The following is a 19,505-nucleotide window of genomic DNA, read 5'->3' as shown; positions in this document are numbered from 1 at the left end:
CCTGGACGTGATCATACTGATCCATCGAATTATAGACCAATTTCACTAACGAGCTGCGTTTGCAAAACCATGGAACGCATGATAAATAATCGAATTGTTTGGTACTTGGAGACTAATAACCTAATAACAGATATACAATGTGGTTTCCGTAAAATACAGAAGTACCATCGATCATTTAGTGCGTTTAGAATCTTTTGTTAAGAATGCCATAATTAATAGATAATACCTCCACTGAAGTTGGGCTTGAGACATCTCTTGTGTCTGTGACACTGATTTAGTCTTGTAGGTTACACCTGAACTACACCACTTGAAACAATGCTGCGGAAATCATATCTATGATCCGAGAGTGAGTGACGTAGTCCATCGTGTTATCTATGTTATTCGTATGTGTTATCCACGTATGTACACAACACTGTGATAACACCCCTGCATAACGCTATTAGCAAACTACAATATTTATTTGCACTTACAGGAGTGAGTGGGTGAGTTACACTTTACACTTTTTACTACGAATCTACACATTACATGGTTAGACATCGGCCTCCCTTATGCCAGCTGGCACGGCATTGGGCCACTTGCATCAGCGAACATGGTGGTTTGCAATATAAAACATGCTATACAGTGTCAACTATCAGAAGAGTTATCAATAAGTAGATGTGGAATCTACCATGTGTTATTATCAACTAGTCCCGTCCCATTTAGTTGAGACACTAGGCCAATACGTGGACAAACTTGAAGTCTCAACCAGTCAACACACCAAGATCCTACCGTTATCTGATCTGTGATAAGTCCCACAATGCAGGGATAAAGTTGAATGTGTGGAGTCACACATGGTGGTGACCGTCGCCTATTATGCTTCCAAATTTACTTGTTATCTTTGGACTCGTGATGAAAGTTGGTTTACATAGTGGAGCAAATAGCGCAGTCTTGAGAGATACTGGAAGCTCATTCTCCGCCATCCTGTCTGTGACCATCCACAACTGTGCAGATAGTTGAGTATTCTGACGCCAGCTGAAGTCAAGTGTACGTGAGTTGCAAACCTTGTGTGTTATCACTATTGTTACGGTGGATAATATGCCGTGACAAAAGGTATGAGAAAGCCCCTATAAATCAACAAAATATAACACCGACAAGTCTGAAATATTCAATTACATCATGTTTTGAGCACGCAAATAGCAAGATACAATGATTCACAATAGATGTTTCTAGTACAATGCAACTGAGTCACCAAAGCCTTGGTTTTCAGTGAAGCAGTTATACTAAATGTTACGCAGCAAGCGGTCTTGAATGTAGGTCGAACGTTGAGGCAGAGAGATGTAGGTAGGCCAAATGATGAAACAACCCTGGCATTACTCCAACTGTAAGTCCGTGTGTGTGTGTGTGTGTGTGTGTGTGTGTGTCCCGTCACCACAACTCCCAGCCATATATATACAGTCACAGATTATTGAACGTTCGAGCACTGTGCCACCACATCGCCATTACCTTTCTCGTTCAGCCTCGTGTTTATCAACAGTCAAACCACATACTCATATAGAGAAGAAAGCCTAAGGGGAGGTAGCTCTAAAGATCTACCTTAAAAGGTGTGCCGCTAAAATACTATTACTGTGATACGAAATGTGACCGATAATAACTATCACTTCATCAATAACAATACAAATGACAGAAAAGACACCGTCGTAACACTATCACCACTTGGAGTCCACTGAACATCCAAAATAAACGGCACCAGTTGATGTCCGTATAAAAATCGATTGCATGGATTTCTAAAGTCCTAAGCAAACGCAAGAGGAAATAAAAGAGACACTGCAAGAGGCACATACAAGAGGCACGTACAAGAAGCACATCTTTGAAGACTGAAAATACAAACCTGAGGCCATTAATGGACAAAAACAATATGGTAATTGGCTTGAAAGAATACAGCACAAATAAGAAGAGGCCAGTGATACAGTTGAACAATATTAGGGGGCTAGTGATACTCTAAAATAGCAGAAGAATAATAGGATAGAGATTACAATGATGCCGAGAAAAAAGGGAGGTCATTATGCAATACAAGCAAGGGGGAAGAACATGGGATGAGAAGTGTGATTATATAAGTGAGTCCCAAGCACATGGCAAGTGGATTCCTTCATCATGGATAATGGCAGGCTGTGTCTCCGTATGTCTCCGTATGATGTCTCCGTATGTCTCCGTATGTCTATGGCATCCTCAAACGTCCTTTGGCACCAGTTGTTATTGCTGGCGAACAAGACCTGGGTGGCTTCCCATTCGAAAGTGTGGTCCTTGTTCTTTAGTTATCCGCCCCTACTGTTAAGACGTGTGTTTACACGCTCCCACCCAACACCAGCAAAGCGAGGAAAACCAAAGGCTGTAAGTGAAACAGAAGTAACACCGCAGTACATATTGGTTTTGGGGGGCCCACCGCTTATAATGGGCATGTCAACTGACGTGTGGCGGGCGAGAGTTGGCCAATTCACGCAACCACATGGGACTCGGCAGGTCGGCCATATTGACCCTTACAACCCATTCATCGAATGGTCACCCCATGTAGATGTAGGCTATCGACTCTTGGCTACTTTCGTCATGCTAACGTGCATAACTAATGCAATCCCTACTGATATATACCTGGAAAAACATCCGCGTCTCTGGTGATGTAGAAACCAATCCTGGTCCCGCAGGTAAAGGGTTAAGCAGCTCAGAGGTCAACGAGTTGAAATAGGAGATTCTACAGGAATTTCGATCAGTGCGATCAGATTTGTCAGCAATAACTCGTGATCTTCGTGAAATTAAAACACAGAATCGCAAGTTAAGCGCAACTGTTGAGGAAATAAAAGAAAGTATAGAGGAAATTCAGGAGCAACAAACGATATTTCGTTTAGATATTGATGCCATAAATGAACGTCTTGAACACTTGGAACAAACCACAAACCTCTTGATCTTCCATACTTGATATACAGAATGAAATTGAGGAACTGGATCAGTTTAGGAGAAAAAATAACGTGTTGATTTTTGGCAAAAAGGAAAAAGCAAATGAGACATGTGCTGAAGCTGTGAGTATTGTCTGCGACAAGATGGACGATTTGTTACCGGAGGACAGTGTCCAGCTGAGTCCATCTCACATCGCCGAAGCCTACAGGATTGGTAAGTGGTCTGCAGGATCCAAGAGACGCAGACCCCTGACTGTTTTATTCCTTAGTCAAGATTGGAAAATATGTGCGCTAGGGCTACGAAGGATGCTCGGAAATAATGGATATGGTATTTCATGTGATCTTACATTTAGACAGAGACAAACCCTGAAAGATATCCGTGCACAGAACAAACGCGGCTACCATAAGAAGGGTATTTTGGTTGTAGAGGACATTGTTACTAATAACACTGCAAATAACACTGATAATAACGTTGATAACAACACTTAAACCACTGACAACAATTCTGACAACGAGGTGCTAGACCCTGATGTGACAACCGGCGCTCAATCCCCACACGAGGTCACCGACATTGATAAATAGCGATCTGGCCACGCCCATGATAAAGGTGATGCAACATCAAACACAAACTTTCTATTTTGGAACGTTTCTGGATTTGCTAATAAAAGCAATGATACTGACTTTATTCGTTTCATTACCCAATTTGAAATTGTTGGGCTGACCGAAACTTGGACTACTGATTTCCCATACGAGGACATATTCCATGGCTTCATCTCCTATACTATCAACGCGATCAAACCCGTGAACAGAGGAAGACCTTCCGGAGGATTAACTCTGCTTGTGAACAGAAATATTAGTCATTTTGTCAAGCGGTTCCTTAAATCCGACAATGCTATTTTTCTTCTCATGGATAAACGTACATTTAACCTCGATAAAGATATTCTTGTTGCCTGTGCTTATGTTAATCCACCCTTAAATGCTTTAATCGACTACATTGAAATGGTTGATACAGATATCGATATCATCATAGGAGGGGACTTTAACGCTAGGACATCGTCGCTTCCCGACCACGTCGATGATGATATTGCTGAAATTCTTGGAGAAGAGGGTCTTTCAACTCTTTTCGATAAAGTAAATATAAACAGAGCGTCATGTGATCAAGTTGTAAACGGTTTTGGGCGTGCTCTCGTAAACATGTCTGCAACACTGGGTTTATCAATTCTTAATGGCCGCTGCGAATCCGATCGTGGTAAAGGCAACTTCACATTTATCAGTCATACTGGGTCAAGTGTTATTGATTACGTTATTGTTTTCAAACATACTCTTCAATCGCTGTCAAAACTTTGACATTCTGTCGAGCGCGGAGTAATCACATCTCCCGCTATGTTGTACATTGCAATCACGTGACCAAACTCGAGCCGTCGAGGCAGCCGATGCAGCACGTGTAGGTCGTGAGAGCTACCGTTTCGTCTGGGATATTGACAAGGCTTCTACGTTTATGTTGACTCACTTGACCGATGTACGTTACTCCCGGATGGCATAGATGACGCTGTAAGAAAGTCCACCGACATAATATGTGATGCTGCAGAGGACAAAAGCGCTACAAGCGGCCCGACACACTCGTTCGGAGCCGTGGTTTGACTCAGAGTGCTGTTACAACAGAACCGAGAGGGAACGCCTTCTCAGCGTGTATCGAAAGTGTAAAACTGACATACATTTCGCTACTTACATTACAATGGGGAATAAATGTACTAGTCTAGTACGTACCAAATTTTCTTTGAAAATCTTAGTGATAAAATTGCATCATGTGCTACAGAAAATCAGAAAATAAGAGCTTCTGGTCTACGCTTAAAGGTTTATCTAATTGTCCCAATAATATGCCTGATACTTCGATGGGTTGTGTCCTTAGTCCCCTCCTATTTTTTATTTTTGTTAATGAGTTGGCAGTTGACATTGAGCAGAATTCGGGTCCAGGGATACAGCTACATCCTGATATCACACAGTTGTTTCTGTTACTATTCGCTGACGACGTTATATTACTTTCAGACTCCATCATAGGGCTATAGACCATATTCAACAGAATGAGTGAGTGAGTTAATATTTAACGTCACATCGGCAATATTTCAGCCATATCGTGACGAGAACATGTAACACTGAAATGGATGATATATATTTCATAAATAAACCTGTCAGCAAAGGACAGTAAAACAACTAGAATATCACAGTTACAATTTAAAACTAGTCTGGAAAGTTAAAACTAAGATCACTATTAGGACAACACAATATAAAATACGGGCTATATATCACCAACGACAGAAGGTAGATCACCATGCTAGGGACCATGGGGACTTACAGTACATTTGCTTCCTGCATGGACCCTAGCTGGATTTATATCATCCCTTCAGCCGTTAGCAATTCAGAAAATCTAGCCATAAATTAAAAGGACACGTATTCTACGATTAGAAACAGTGGAATATTTTGATGTACTTTAAATGTTTTGGGACTTACGTACCCTCTCAGGAGGACAATAATTTTACAGTGCTTTAACCCCCCTCGAGGATACAGCCACTAACACTCTAAGTTACTAATTCAAACTTCCAAGAATAAAATATTTATCTATTTACAATTCATTTAGCAAATCTAAGTCTTTTAAAAATGCAATAATTAAATGAGAGTTAACATTATTAAAAAGATCTTTCAAGGTTCGTGAGTTAAAAAATTTATCCCTTGTGATGGAATATTCAATACAGTCAAGCAGTACATGCTTGACTGTGATTCTTTCATCACAAGGGATACAAAACGGAGGATCTTCACCTTTTAATAGATAGTCGTGAGTATACCTCGTATGGCCAATGCGACATCGTCGCATAATGACCTCCTCAAATCTGGACTGACAACCCAAGTAAGTATAACCGATATAAGATTTTATTTCATGTAATTTATTTATACCTACCTGGGTGTCCCACTTCTTCTGCATCAGTTCACGGATAAAAGATCTTATTGTGGCTCTATAATCTGAGTATGGAATAAGAAGTGGTGTCACAGATTTGTTGAGTGCTGCCTTGGCAGCAAGATCGGCCATCACATTCCCAGAAATGCCTACATGGCTGGGTAACCAACAGAAGACGATGTCGTATTGGCCAGTAGCAAGAGTATTATACAATTCAATAATTTCAATTAAAAGTGGATGTTTACAAGAAATATTTTTAATAGCCTGAAGGCAAGAAAGAGAGTCGGAATATATTATACACTGTTTACGTTTCGGGTGTCTTTGAATATATTTAAGAGCTGTTAATATGGCGTTAGCTTCTGCTGTAAAAATAGAGCTGCAATCTGGTAATCTAGAAGATATTGTTCTGGATCCAATGACATTGGCACAAGCAACTGCGCCACCGTCCTTGGACCCATCTGTAAATAAGGATTTGTAATTGTTATATGTATGTTTCAATTGATTATATTCTTGTTTATATTGTAATTCATTCGTTTCTGATTTTTTAAATGATGTTAAAGTTAGGTCAACCTGTGGCCTGACCAACTGCCAAGGGGGAGAGGAAAGAAGACGGAAAGGAGCTACGTTTTCCAGCTCAATACCAGCAGCAGCAATAAACGGCTTTATTCTGAGCCCAAGAGGTGGAACAAGTGAAGTCTCCTTGCTATACAAATCCTCATAAAGAGGATTGAAGACACAGTTACAGGCAGGGTTGGATTTGTTAGAGCATAGTTTTGTGATATATTGTAAAGACAATTTTATACGGCGTTGTGTAAGAGAAGGTTCATCAGTCTCAACATAGAGACTGTCAACAGGTGAGGTTCTGAAGGACCCAAGACAAAGTCTGAGACCTTGGTGGTGGATAGAATCAAGAAGTTTCAGGCTGCTTTTACATGCTCCACCATATACGATGGAGCCATAATCAAGTTTAGATCGTACTAATGATCTGTATAAGTGAAGGAGGGTAGCTTGATCCCCTCCCCACTTTGAATTTGAAACAACTTTTAGCAAATCTAGTGCCTTCAGGCATTTAGCTTTAAGGGATTTAATGTGTGGTAAGAATGTTAAATGAGAGTCGAAAATTAAACCCAAGAACTTGGCCTCCTTTACAACTTTGATAGGGGTGCCATTTAAAGATAATTCTGGGTCCTTATGAGGCTTATATTGTCTACAAAAATGTATAAAATTCGTCTTGGATTTAGAAAATTTAAAGCCGTTTTCAAGACACCATTTATTTATTTTGTTTAAACATAGCTGCAGTTGCCGTTCAATTGTATGCATATTTTTACCACGACAGGAAATATTAAAATCATCCACGAAAAGTGATCCATCAATTGAATCGTTTAAAACTTTTGATAAACTGTTGATCTTGATGCTAAAAAGAGTGACAGACAGAATACTGCCTTGTGGAACACCCTGATCCTGATTGTAATGGTCAGACAGGGTAGAACCCACTCGAACTTGAAACTGTCTATCATTTAAAAAGTTGGCTATAAATTGAGGTAAACGACCTCGCAAGCCAAAGTCATGTAAATCTCTTAAAATGCCATATTTCCAAGTAGTGTCATATGCTTTTTCAAGATCAAAAAAGATAGACACAGCGTGTTGTTTGTTAATCAGTGCGTTTTTTACAAATGATTCTAAACGCACTAAGTGATCGACAGTACTTCTGTTTTTCCGGAAACCACATTGTATATCTGTGATAAGGTTATTAGTTTCCAAGTACCAAACAAGTCGATTATTTATCATGCGTTCCATGGTCTTGCAAACACAGCTAGTTAATGAAATCGGACGATAATTGGACGGATCCGTATGATCACGTCCAGGTTTAGGTATTGGTACTACTATGGCGTCACGCCATGACGGAGGAAAGTTACCCGATGTCCAAATATCATCAAAAATATTTAGGAGAGTTTCTAGGCAGGATTCTGGTAAGTGCTTCAGGAGTTGATAATGTATGTTATCAGCTCCAGTAGCAGTGTCATGAGCCTGATCAAGAGCAGTATGGAGTTCATGAATAGAAAACGTTTCATTATAATCTTCCCCATTATCAGAATTGAAATTAATAGTTTTCTTTTCTTGTTGTTTTTGATATTGCTGGAATTTAGGTAAATAATTTGAAGAGGAAGAGTGTTTAGCGAGTGTTTCGCCCAGTTTATTTGCGATATCTGATTTATCAGTAAGTAATTGATCTCCATGTTTAAGATGGTGGACAGTAGATTTAGTACCTTTACCTTTGATTTTCTGGACCATGTTCCATACCTTGGACATGGGTGTCCGAGAATTTATTTTGGATACATAATTTTGCCAAGATTGGCGTTTGTTCTGTTTAAAAGTACGCCGTGCTTTAGCATTTAAAATTTTAAATTTATTTAAATTATGCACCATAGGATGGCGACGGAAATAATGTTCTGCTTTTTTCCTGGCCTTCCTAGCTTGTTTGCACTCATCGTTGAACCATGGTTTTCTTATGTGTGGAACTACAGAGGACGTTGGTATACACTCATCAGCTATGGAATTCAGATCAGCCGAAAAGCATTTAATAGCATCTGGAACGTCAATAAAACGTTCAGGTTTAAGTTTTTCAGCACACAGTGTTTCATATAAAGCCCAGTTAGCCTTTTTAAAATTTCGTCTTGATGATGGAGGAACATCGGATGGAGTAACAGCTTTTAATACAGTAGGAAAATGGTCACTTCCACAGAGGTCATCGTGGACTGACCATTCGAATTCATTTAGTAGTTCGGAAGTTGTCAGTGACAAGTCAAGAGCAGAATAGGTCCCTGTACCAGGGTGTAAATATGTGTTGGAACCATCATTATAAATACATAAATCATTGTCAGAACAAAAGTCCTCCAACAATTTCCCTTTAGTGTTTGTAGTTACACTACCCCAGAGTGGGTTGTGCCCATTTAAATCTCCCATTATAATACAGGGCTTCGGGAGCTGATCATATAGAGCTTGAAGATCAGTTTTAGCAAACGTCCAAGACGGAGAAATATAAAGAGAGCATAGTGTAAACGCTACATGTAACGTAATTCTCACTGCAATAGCCTGCATATTAGTATTAAGTGAAACAGGGCTTTGAATAACGTTTTGTTTGACTAGAATGGACGATCCGCCAGTGGCCCGATCACCCGGAGGTGCAAAACAATGATATGTATTAAACTGACGAAAATTAAATGTATCTGTTTGTTTTAAATATGTCTCTTGGAGACATATCGCTGAAGGTATAAAATCTTGGACTAATAGCTGTAATTCATGTAAATTAGTCCTTAATCCTCTGCAGTTCCACTGTACAATATTATTGGAATAAACTATCGTTTTGGGGGATTTATTGGGGATCTACCCCGCACTCTTTTGGAGGGCGACAAGCTATGTGCCCTAGAATGGACGTTTTCAGAAACGTCCATGTCTTCAAGAGACCCGTATTTATTGAACAGTTGAATTTTGTTCTGTGACCCTTTTGGAGCTCTGACACTTTGTTGTTTTGAAGCATCAGGCTTTGGCTTCGATTTATTGTTCACAGTTTGTTGACTATCAGCTGTGGATTGAGACTTTGAGTTTGACTGAGATGATGATTTGTTATCAGAAGAAGACTTTGAGGTACTAGGAAGTGATCCCTCAGTCTGTGATGATATAGCAGTGTACAAATGCTGTGGAGAATCGCAATTTACCCAAGTCAAGGTAGTTTGGCAGCCTGTGGTTGATGTAGTGTTAGATTTAGATCCCGATGATGTTTTTGCTACTGTAGCATAAGTTTGTGGAAGATCAGATGTCTTTACCAGTTTTTTGGCCTCGGAAAAAGAGATATTTTGAGTAAATTTGATTTTATTGATTTCCATTTGCTCTTTCTAAATAGGACATTGCTTAGAAAATGAAGAATGATCGCCTGAGCAATTGGTGCATTTTTTATAATCACTGTCAATGTGCAAGTATTCACGCCATGTCCATATTTCTGGCATTTGAAACACCTGAGCGGGTTGGGGATGTAGGTATCAACTTGTATGTTACAATAGCCTGCCTTCACTGATTTAGGAGCATTTGGACATGAAAAAGTAAACAGATAGGTATTAGTTTGGAATGTTTCATTGTTTTTTCGGGTTGAAAATCGCTTCACATACAGCACACCTTGATCTTTCATTTCTGATCCTATGTCAATTTCGGACATATCAGCAAACAATCGATCACGATCTCTGATGATACCTTTACTAGTATTCAAGGTCTTGTGAGCAGAGACCGTGACCGGAATGCCCACGAAAGATTTCATGTTCATCAGGTTCGTTGCTTGCTGCTTTTTCCCGCATTCGACTAGCAGGGCACCCGAACGCAAGCGTCTAATGTTTTTCACCTCTCCAGCAACACCTTGGATACCCTTGGATACAGCAAAGGGGTTCAACTTTAACGGTGTCTTGTCAGGAGTCTCAATAACAACGAAACGCGGCCAATATTCAATCGATGCAGACGGTCTATGGTCAGTATCAACAGGGTCAATATCAAGTGGACGTTTTGTTTTTTTGGTTGGGGTTTCATACGCCATAGTTAGTGTAATATGGTTCATCATCCGAGCTCCCCACCCACCACGGAGTATCACAAGGACAATGCTAAAGCAAGCGGGCCTCCAGCTTGCAGCACCAAGGATACCCGGATGATATACTCCAGTAGAAGAATTACAAAGAATTAATCCACCAGATTGGCCCATGAGCCACCGCCTTCTGGGCATAAGACTCTAGGCAAAATTCAGAACTTCAAATACATTCCAAAACCAGAAAAGTCGATGAATAATTCAGCCAAGACCGAAATTAAAAGTCCAAATAAAATTTGTGCAATGACATATATATATAATCCATGCACAGGGCTTGGCATGACCAGCCGATTGGTTGAATCGGGCCAATTCAACCACCCGTCTAGGTGAAGTAAGGGCCAAAGTGGTGTGTTAGGCAAATGGAAAGGAGTTAAAAGCCCAAATGCCCTCAACCACCAGGTTCCCGTCTTCCACCGACACGGGACGCAACCCACGGCCAACAGGTTGCCCAATTTAGTCGCCTCTTACGACAAGCAATGGGGTGCTGTGGACACATTCTATCCCGGGTCCACACGGGAGAAGAGCACTTAACATTACCCAGCACCCACCACGAGGAGGTGGCTCTTCATGGGTGCCTATTCAACAGAAAACCTCTCTTAACGTTAATTTAGATGAAACTAAAGTAGTTGTTTTTAAAAGGGATGGATCTTTATCTCGGAAGGAAAGATGGTACTCTAATAGGAAAAGGCTAGAATGCGTCAATTCTTACAAGTATCTTGGCATTACATTTACTAGAACTTTGGCTTGGTCTAGGCATTTTATAAGTGCTTCTATTCAAGCTAAAAAGGCTCTGTTTGCAATACTACATTCCCTAAAACATATAAAGGGTGTATCTTCAGATTTAGTCTTCCGCATCTTCGATGCTAAAATTGCTCCTATCCTCCTTTACGGTGCAGCGGTGTGGGGGTTTTATCAGAATGACTATATTGAGTCTGTTCATACTCTGGCGTGCAAGAAGTTCCTAGGAGTAAAACTAGCAACATCCAACAATATAGCTCGGGGTGAATGTGGTAGTTTTCCTATGTACATTCAGGTGTATAAAAGGTCAATTAAGTTTTGGTTGCAATTAGTGTATATGCCAAATTGTCGTAATCCTAAAAAGTGCTATAATATGTTGGTGCAAGCTCCTAAATCCGGAAAAGATAATTGGGCTACTAGGTGTAAGAAGTTGTTGTACAGTTTAGGTTTTGGGTATGTTTGGAAACAATTAATCCAGGTGCATTCTTATCGGAGTTCATTTCTCGCTTGAAATTTGTTCATGAACAGAATTGGCGAAATTCAATTCAAACCGGTAGCAAAACCTTCATATATTCTTGTTTTAAATGTTATATTTCAAAGGAGTCTTATACAGAGTGTAAATGTAAAGAAGTTTACATATGCATTAGCTCGGTTCAGGTGCTCCTCTCATCAGCTTCACATTGAAACGGGGCGGTATTCAGGTACTAGTAGAAATAATAGGGTGTGTAATATGTGTAAGCTTGGCTATGTTGAGGACGAGTTTCACTTTCTCTTAGTTTGTCAGTCTTACAAGGAGTTGAGGCAACAAGATATACCTTGTAAATATTATACCTTTCCAAATATGGAAACATTTAACATTATAATGTCAACGTCTAATGGTGATCTGATAAGGAACCTATCTCTCTACATCTATAAAGCTCTGCTCTTTAGATCAGTATCCCTGTGTTAGCTTATGCAACATTTTATTGTATGTAAGCCTTGACATGTCACAGCAGGTACTGTAGTCATGGGCCGATGGCCTACACTATTGGAAATAAATGAATTGTATTGAATTGCAATTGTTCTTGAGGACATTTCCTGATATGACGGACCTCTGGTCGACCTTGTTGACGGAGGCTTGGTGTTATTGAGTCTTGTGTTCATAGATCGCAGAGTTTCCCAGATTTACGTCTGTCCACAACTACAGGGAATCTCGTAGATGCAACCTCTTGGGTTGGGGCTAGTAGCACAGTCCCCCGTGTCATTGCGAGGATCAAAGATATAATTTAATATAAACATTTTGAGGTGACCCCCCGACTTCAAACGCTTCACACTAAATTATATTTAGACAAGGCTGGCCACTTTGGTGTACCCAACTCGCCTCCTTTGCCGATTGCTACACTACCATCACATGCAATCTAATAAAACTTCATCTAAACATATATCATGGGTGATTGGCCTATAGATCACAACCCATGACAGCTACCAGTTCTCTATTGCTATTTCTGTAACTCAATGGAAAGCCGATTTTGACCCTCAGCTAAACGATCTTAACACAAATGGCGGACGATAGCAAGCTTGGACCGATGAGAGGGCAAGGTTGTTGCAGACTGTAGTTTTACCTATATAAATCTTACTATTACAAGCCATTAAGAGACTCAGTTTTTGACCTGACATCACGATCTGGCTTTGTCACGCTGACACGCTGTCTGATGTGTATGATAACCAGATTTAAAAAAAAAGTGAATTCCTATCTTCAAGTCACTATGCTGAAAGTGTTATGGTTAAGAATTCACTGTGACAAACAATGTAAGAAAAAAAACTGTGAACCAGCAAAACAGAACAAAGACAAGTCTGAAACATTCAAGTTCTGTGTTAAGGCAATGAGAACAAGTTATACGAAGTCAAAAATCAATATAACAATGCCGATTTCAAATACAATACAAGTGAGACAAAATCTAAGGCAACGGGTCACAAAATATATAGTATTGCAAACTCACCAAACTCTTAGTGTGAGAGCGAAACAGTCGTGAAGAATGAACACAGTGAGCGGTCTGACAGCTGTAGATCAGGCGTTGATGGATAAAACGTTGGCAATGTAACTCCAGTGAATGAATGTGGATGTGTCCCTCACACCACGGCAACTAGCCTTTATATACATACTTTAAATTTCAGTCGTTTCCCGAAAGTTCGAGCACTTACTGCCATCGCCAACACTATAGAATTCCCTCAAAACAGTCTCCCGTAAGTAAACAAACAGGAAAGTCAAGGGCAGATGATTCCCGGACAAGCCTGCTGTCAAAATTCTACAAATGCAGATCATCTATTATACGAAATGTGACCCATTATAATAATCATTACTGAATTAATAACAAAATATACAAAAATACACACTCATAACAAAAGTTTATTACAAGACCATTAATACCTGCGAAAATGAAGTGTGCACACACCCCCCATCCCCTTCTTAATAGTGTGCACCCCACCCCATCCCTTATAACACCAACGCAACATGAAAGAGAGTATACTGTAAAAATATAAAACAAAATATACTGTAATACAGGCATTTACTGAAGGACCACTAAGACTTGCTTGTGGCATGATCGTAACCTCCCCAATGGCAACAAATTACTCAGCTATCATTTATTCAAACACATCATTTCTGGTACTAGTATTATGTAAAAACTACTATTTAATCACTCAAATCGAAGTATTTTCAGCAAGTAACGATGCGATGTCCCGATGCGGATCATTGCCACTGTAAGTGTGAGATGGACGTTTCACACAAGCCAACAACTCCATTAGAAAATTTGTTTGATTGGCAGTTTAGAACTATGGTGAGTAATAAGAAAGTAAGAGTCTTCATGAATAACAAATTCTTTTATTGTATATGATGAGACTTTGCCGTATGGGTCCTGACACCGTTATTTTCTTATTATTTCTTTGTATATATGCATCATGCATGTTTTTCTTGATCTGATCACTATTTGTTATTAATGTTATCTGTCAATCTATTCCCCTTTTTACAGTAATAGGCCTTCAGCAACACATACTTGCCATAAAATTCGACCATGCTTGTCGTAATTGGCGACAACGGGATCTGTTGATCACAAGATTGTCTCGTCCAGACTCGATTATTTACAGACCGCTATATACCCGTATTTTTACTGAATGCGGCGTATAACTAAACTCACTGACTCCTCTTTTGCATCTTTTACATTAATAGAATCTGTTTTGTTAGATAGGAGGATGTATAGTGTGGTTGTTTTGTCGCCTGTATATGCCCGGCCATGTAGCTGTGTGTGATTCAGTACACGTCAGGCCATACGTCTCAGGTAAGACTTATGATCTATGACGCCTCTAGCATCAGTATATCTGTACGTATATCTGTTGTTATGTGACAACAGTTATATTGTTATCCGTTTCTATCAGTTATAAATGCTTGTCTAATGTGAAGATGACTGATAATCAGACAAACGAAGCGACCATGGAGGTGACGAAGAGTTTGAATCTATGTAGGGCGGGTCAGTGTACCTGAGCACGGACACTGATCTGCAGTGCAGAGAGATAAACTCATTGCTAAAATCAGCATACTTAAAACGACCCAGGTTCAAACAATCAGTGAATATGGTAGTGGGTGATGATGACGCCTGTCATATTATGATCACTCCAGTTAGCACGATATTGACTGGATGTTTAATCTCTAACTCTCAACATTTCCTTCTATCGCAGACGGCTGTGTCCATAGTGATCAATCTTCAGTTGTTGGCAATCTTTAGCCTGTTTTGGCGATGTGATGATAAAGTTGAACTCACTGTCTCACTATGGCCTATTTTTATCTTGTTAAAGTATTATAGATTTCATTACCAGTTTTAAATATCTATCTGTGATAGACTAGTTAGTATTTTGTCGACAGCTGTGTTAAATGAATTACCTTGCTTTCATCGCTATATGGCTGCAATTATGCCGATGCGATTCAAAATTTTAACTCACTCACTTACTCGCTCACTCACTCACTCACTCACACCTAGTATTATGACGCCATCCCTGTGTCTCTGTCGGGACGGAAATATGTTACGGAAAGGTATTTGTTGTTACCCTTCCTGCCGCTGGTCGTTGAAGGGCCAAAACAAGGACCGGCTGCAGTGTGTCACGTTGTATGAGTGTGGTGGTACGTAAGTCCAAAAACATTCACAGTAACTTTAAGTCTACCAGGTTTTTAATCGTAGTATTCATGTTATTTTAATTTTGGCTAACTTTTCGTACAATCGCCAGCAGCTGAAGGGATGGTGTAAATCCAACAAGGGTCCTTGTAGGTAGCAAAGGTACTGTAAGTCCCCATGGTCCCTGGTGTGGTGATCTACCTTCAGTTGTTGGCGAAATAGTCTTATTTTATAGTTTTTTAGTTTTTAGTTTTAATTGAAATTGTGATATTCTCGTTGTTTTACTGTCCTTCGTTGACATTTTTTTTATAATGTACATATGATCTTTTTCATAGTTGAATGTTCTCGTCACGATATGGCTGAGATATTGCCGATGTGACGTTAAATATTAACTCACTCACTCACTCACTATGAGTGTGGTGTTCGGGGTGAAACTGCGTCATGGTATCTGAGACGCCCGGGAATGTAGAATCTCAATAAACCTGCACTAGAACTATGCATCTTACACATATCTCACTGACATGCACATTCCAATAACACATAAATACACACATCACACAGACACATCTCACAGACACATCACACAAACATCTAACACACACATTTCACAAACACACACTTCGCATGCACATCTTTTACACATATCTCACATACACATAGCGTACGCATCCAACAGTCACACATTCAATAACACACGCATCTCAGATATACATCAAGCACATACATATAACACACATATATCCCACACAAACACCGCACAAACACATCTCACAGACACCATAGACATCCCACACATCTGAGAGACATCCCACACATCTGAGAGACATCATACACACATAAAACACATCTCACAGACATCATAAACATATCACACATACCATACTCACATCAATTTATGATAAACACATCACGCATATGATATAAACACATCACACATATAAACACATCACACATACCATGCACACATCACACATACACATCACACATATCATAAACACATCACACATACACATCACACATATCATAAACACATCACACATACACATCACACATATCATAAACACATCACACATATCATAAACACATCACACATATCATAAACACATCACACTTATCATAAACACATCACACTTATCATGCACACATCTCACATATATCTTACATATGACATACACATCACATACACCGTCACTCCCTCTCACACGCATTTCACAAGTACAGTCTACATCTTGCCAAACAATGTACACTATGCCCGGAACATAACTTATCTACCGTCGCTATGTTTATTTCGACACATAATTTTATCCCACTGCTTGATTCAATACCTGGTGTTACATTATACTGTTTGTGTCATTTGAGTCAACTTCTTGAACCGCCTCTGGAAATGTAGTGATATTATACACATGCAAACTAGAAATATCCAATCATTGAGGGGAAAATACCAGCGCCTTGAGCATGTACTAGTTGAGTAGTTGTGTGGATAGGTGCACTATATAAATAGCCTGTCCTAAACAGTTTATTACTAGTTTCAAATTGTTATTTGTGATATCCAAGTTGTTTTATTGTCCTTTGCTGGCAGGTTTTATAATTTACCTTTATTTATTGTAATTTTATCACTTGTTTGTAGTTACGATATGGCTGAAATATTGCCAATGTTACTTAAAATTTTAACTCATTTACTAACTCCTTATACCAAAGAGTACTCACGACTCTCACCAAGCCTTGTTTTCAGGATGACTACGCAGAAAATGTAAAATGTTCTGAGCTCATATCTACTTCCTAACGGCTCGTCCGTCAGTTACACACGCGGTCTTCATAACAACATATGAATCTGTACAACCTGTTGAAGCTTAGATGGGTCTATAAATATCGCAACCTGATAACACAAGTCTTCATTCAGAGCGGTTTGACGCATTATGAAACCTTGTTGGCGTTTACATATTTGTACCTTTCAAGTTGTCAAATGTTGTCACACGAGAGGGGCTGCTAGAATATTGATGGGAAACAGGCTGTCACGCCTGCACACATGCACAAGCACGCACGCACATATATACATATATATGTCCATATTTTATTTTCTTGCAAAAACGTCTTTGTATCCCCACAAGATCTGACGCCGTTCATCAGCATGGGTAACAGGAGTGTTGCGTTTGTGACAAGCCCCGGATATTTGTTACTTTATCAACTCGTGTTGATAGTGACTCGGCGACAGTGACTCGGTCCGTTAAATTACATTGAATTTCCATTTTCTCCAGTATATTGTTCACCACATCCCGCACATGATGCATCTACTACCATTAATAATCTTGCTCAGTTTATTGTTTCAGTTCCGAAACGAAATACAATCTTTTGCATCATGTGGATGCTATCAATGTCCACCATTGTTGCACTAAACCAAGTACCTGTATATGTGAACGCCGTGGAGCCTCTCTCTCTCTTTCTCTCTCTCTCTTTCTCTCTCTCTCTCTCATGTAATCCTTCCAAGTGAGGCCGGGTTTGAGTACAGTATAATGTATATAACTTTACAACAATAAAATTATGTAGACGTTACGGTACTCTAACGTGAAACTAAATTGACAGTATTGCATCAGTGTTTACATAACGTAAAACCAGAAGACAGAGTGTGTATTGCGGAGCCTGATTGTCAAGTTGAACAGGGCTGCACGGGCGGGTTCGACGTCTTTGGTTTAGAACAGAACCGTTCATTACTGCTGGTATTGGGATGGAAAATATTACTCCTTCAAGACTTCTTTCTTCTCCTCCTTTGTAATTGGATAGCACCTAACATTTGAAACTAACTACAGTTAAAAATCAGAAACTAGTGAATTACAATATGAACAAGAATATTACCAAATAAAAGTTATACATAGTACTTTAAGCCCTTATTTACAGATGTGCCAAAGGATGGTGGCTTGTGGTTGAAGGAAGGTTAAGAGAAATGGTTGGCTGATCCAAGTCACGTGATCACCGTCTGGTGCGCAATATATAGCCCGTCAAAGGCGAGGAAGGAATGAAAGGTGGATGTTTTCATATGTAGAAAACCTTTCATATGAAAACAAAAAGTAAAGGGTGATGGATTAATGAATACTACCCTGAACAGACAGACAGACAGACATAACCTGAACATAAGCATTCATTTCACAAATGCACAATAATATGCAAAAGGTGCAATAAGAATGTTATCCATGGGCATGGCATAACCAGCCGATTGATAGAACCAGGCCAGTTCTACCACTCATCTAGCTGAAGTCGGGGCCGAAGTGGTGAGTAGGCAACAGGAACACGGTTCCAGGCCCCTGTTACCCTCAACCAGGATTTCTTCCTCCACCGACACAGGACCGCAACCCACGGCAAACAGGTTGGTGGACTAAATATGTCTCCGGGTTCACAATGGGAGTGTAGGCGACCTCTTAGCGTTACCCAGCACCCACCACAAGGAGGTGGCTCGCCACGGGTGCCTCGTTTCCATGGGGAAAGCCTTTGAAGACTTTATTCCAGATGATAATTTCTGCATATTTAATGATGGATCAGACACATATTTGCATCCTGGTACAGGAACGTATTCTGAACTTTATATTTCACTTTCTGATCTAGATATTTATACTGAATTTAAATGGTCGTTCCATGATACTCTTTGTGGAAGTTTCCCCATTTCCCCACAATTTCTCTGCTATAAATCCGACTTGATTTGCAAAGGCTAAATGGAATGTATTTAAGACGCTTTGTACTGACGAATAAATATCTGCTCAAGTTGTCAATGCTGTGGATCATATTCAGTTATTCTCTAATAAACTGAATCAAATATCTGATGAAACTATTCCTAAGTCCTCTGCGACACCACATATTCGTAAACCACGGTTTACTGACGAATGCAAACAAGCTAGGAAGTGAAGGAAGAAGGCTGAGAAATATTTTCGCCAGCATCCCACAGTTCGCAATTTAAATAATGTCAAAATAAATAGTGCGAAGGCTCGACATACTTTTAATCAAAGGTTAGGCCTCAATTTAAAAAATATGAAAATCAACACGAAAAAAATTTAATTCTGACAAGGGTGAAGATTAGAGGGAAGTATTTGTTTTACATGAGCTTGCTTTTTTTTCGCATGATACAGCAACAGGAGCTGATA

The 19,505-nt window shown here is 39.7% G+C and overlaps 1 protein-coding gene across 1 annotated transcript in view; it reads left to right on the top strand.

Annotated features, from left to right (window-relative positions):
- The first annotated feature begins 806 nt into the window (after nucleotides 1–806).
- Nucleotides 807–19,505, top strand: part of LOC137258677 (deoxynucleoside triphosphate triphosphohydrolase SAMHD1-like) — a 62,714-nt gene continuing 44,015 nt past the window's right edge. The window contains exon 1 of the mRNA XM_067796369.1: nucleotides 807–1,023. The gene's annotated coding sequence lies outside the window, so the exon portion shown is untranslated. The remainder of the gene's footprint in view (nucleotides 1,024–19,505) is intronic.

The sequence above is a fragment of the Haliotis asinina genome, chromosome 12 (assembly GCF_037392515.1).
Source record: "Haliotis asinina isolate JCU_RB_2024 chromosome 12, JCU_Hal_asi_v2, whole genome shotgun sequence".
Lineage (NCBI taxonomy): Eukaryota > Metazoa > Mollusca > Gastropoda > Lepetellida > Haliotidae > Haliotis > Haliotis asinina.
This window is presented reverse-complemented; position numbering and strand designations above follow the sequence as displayed.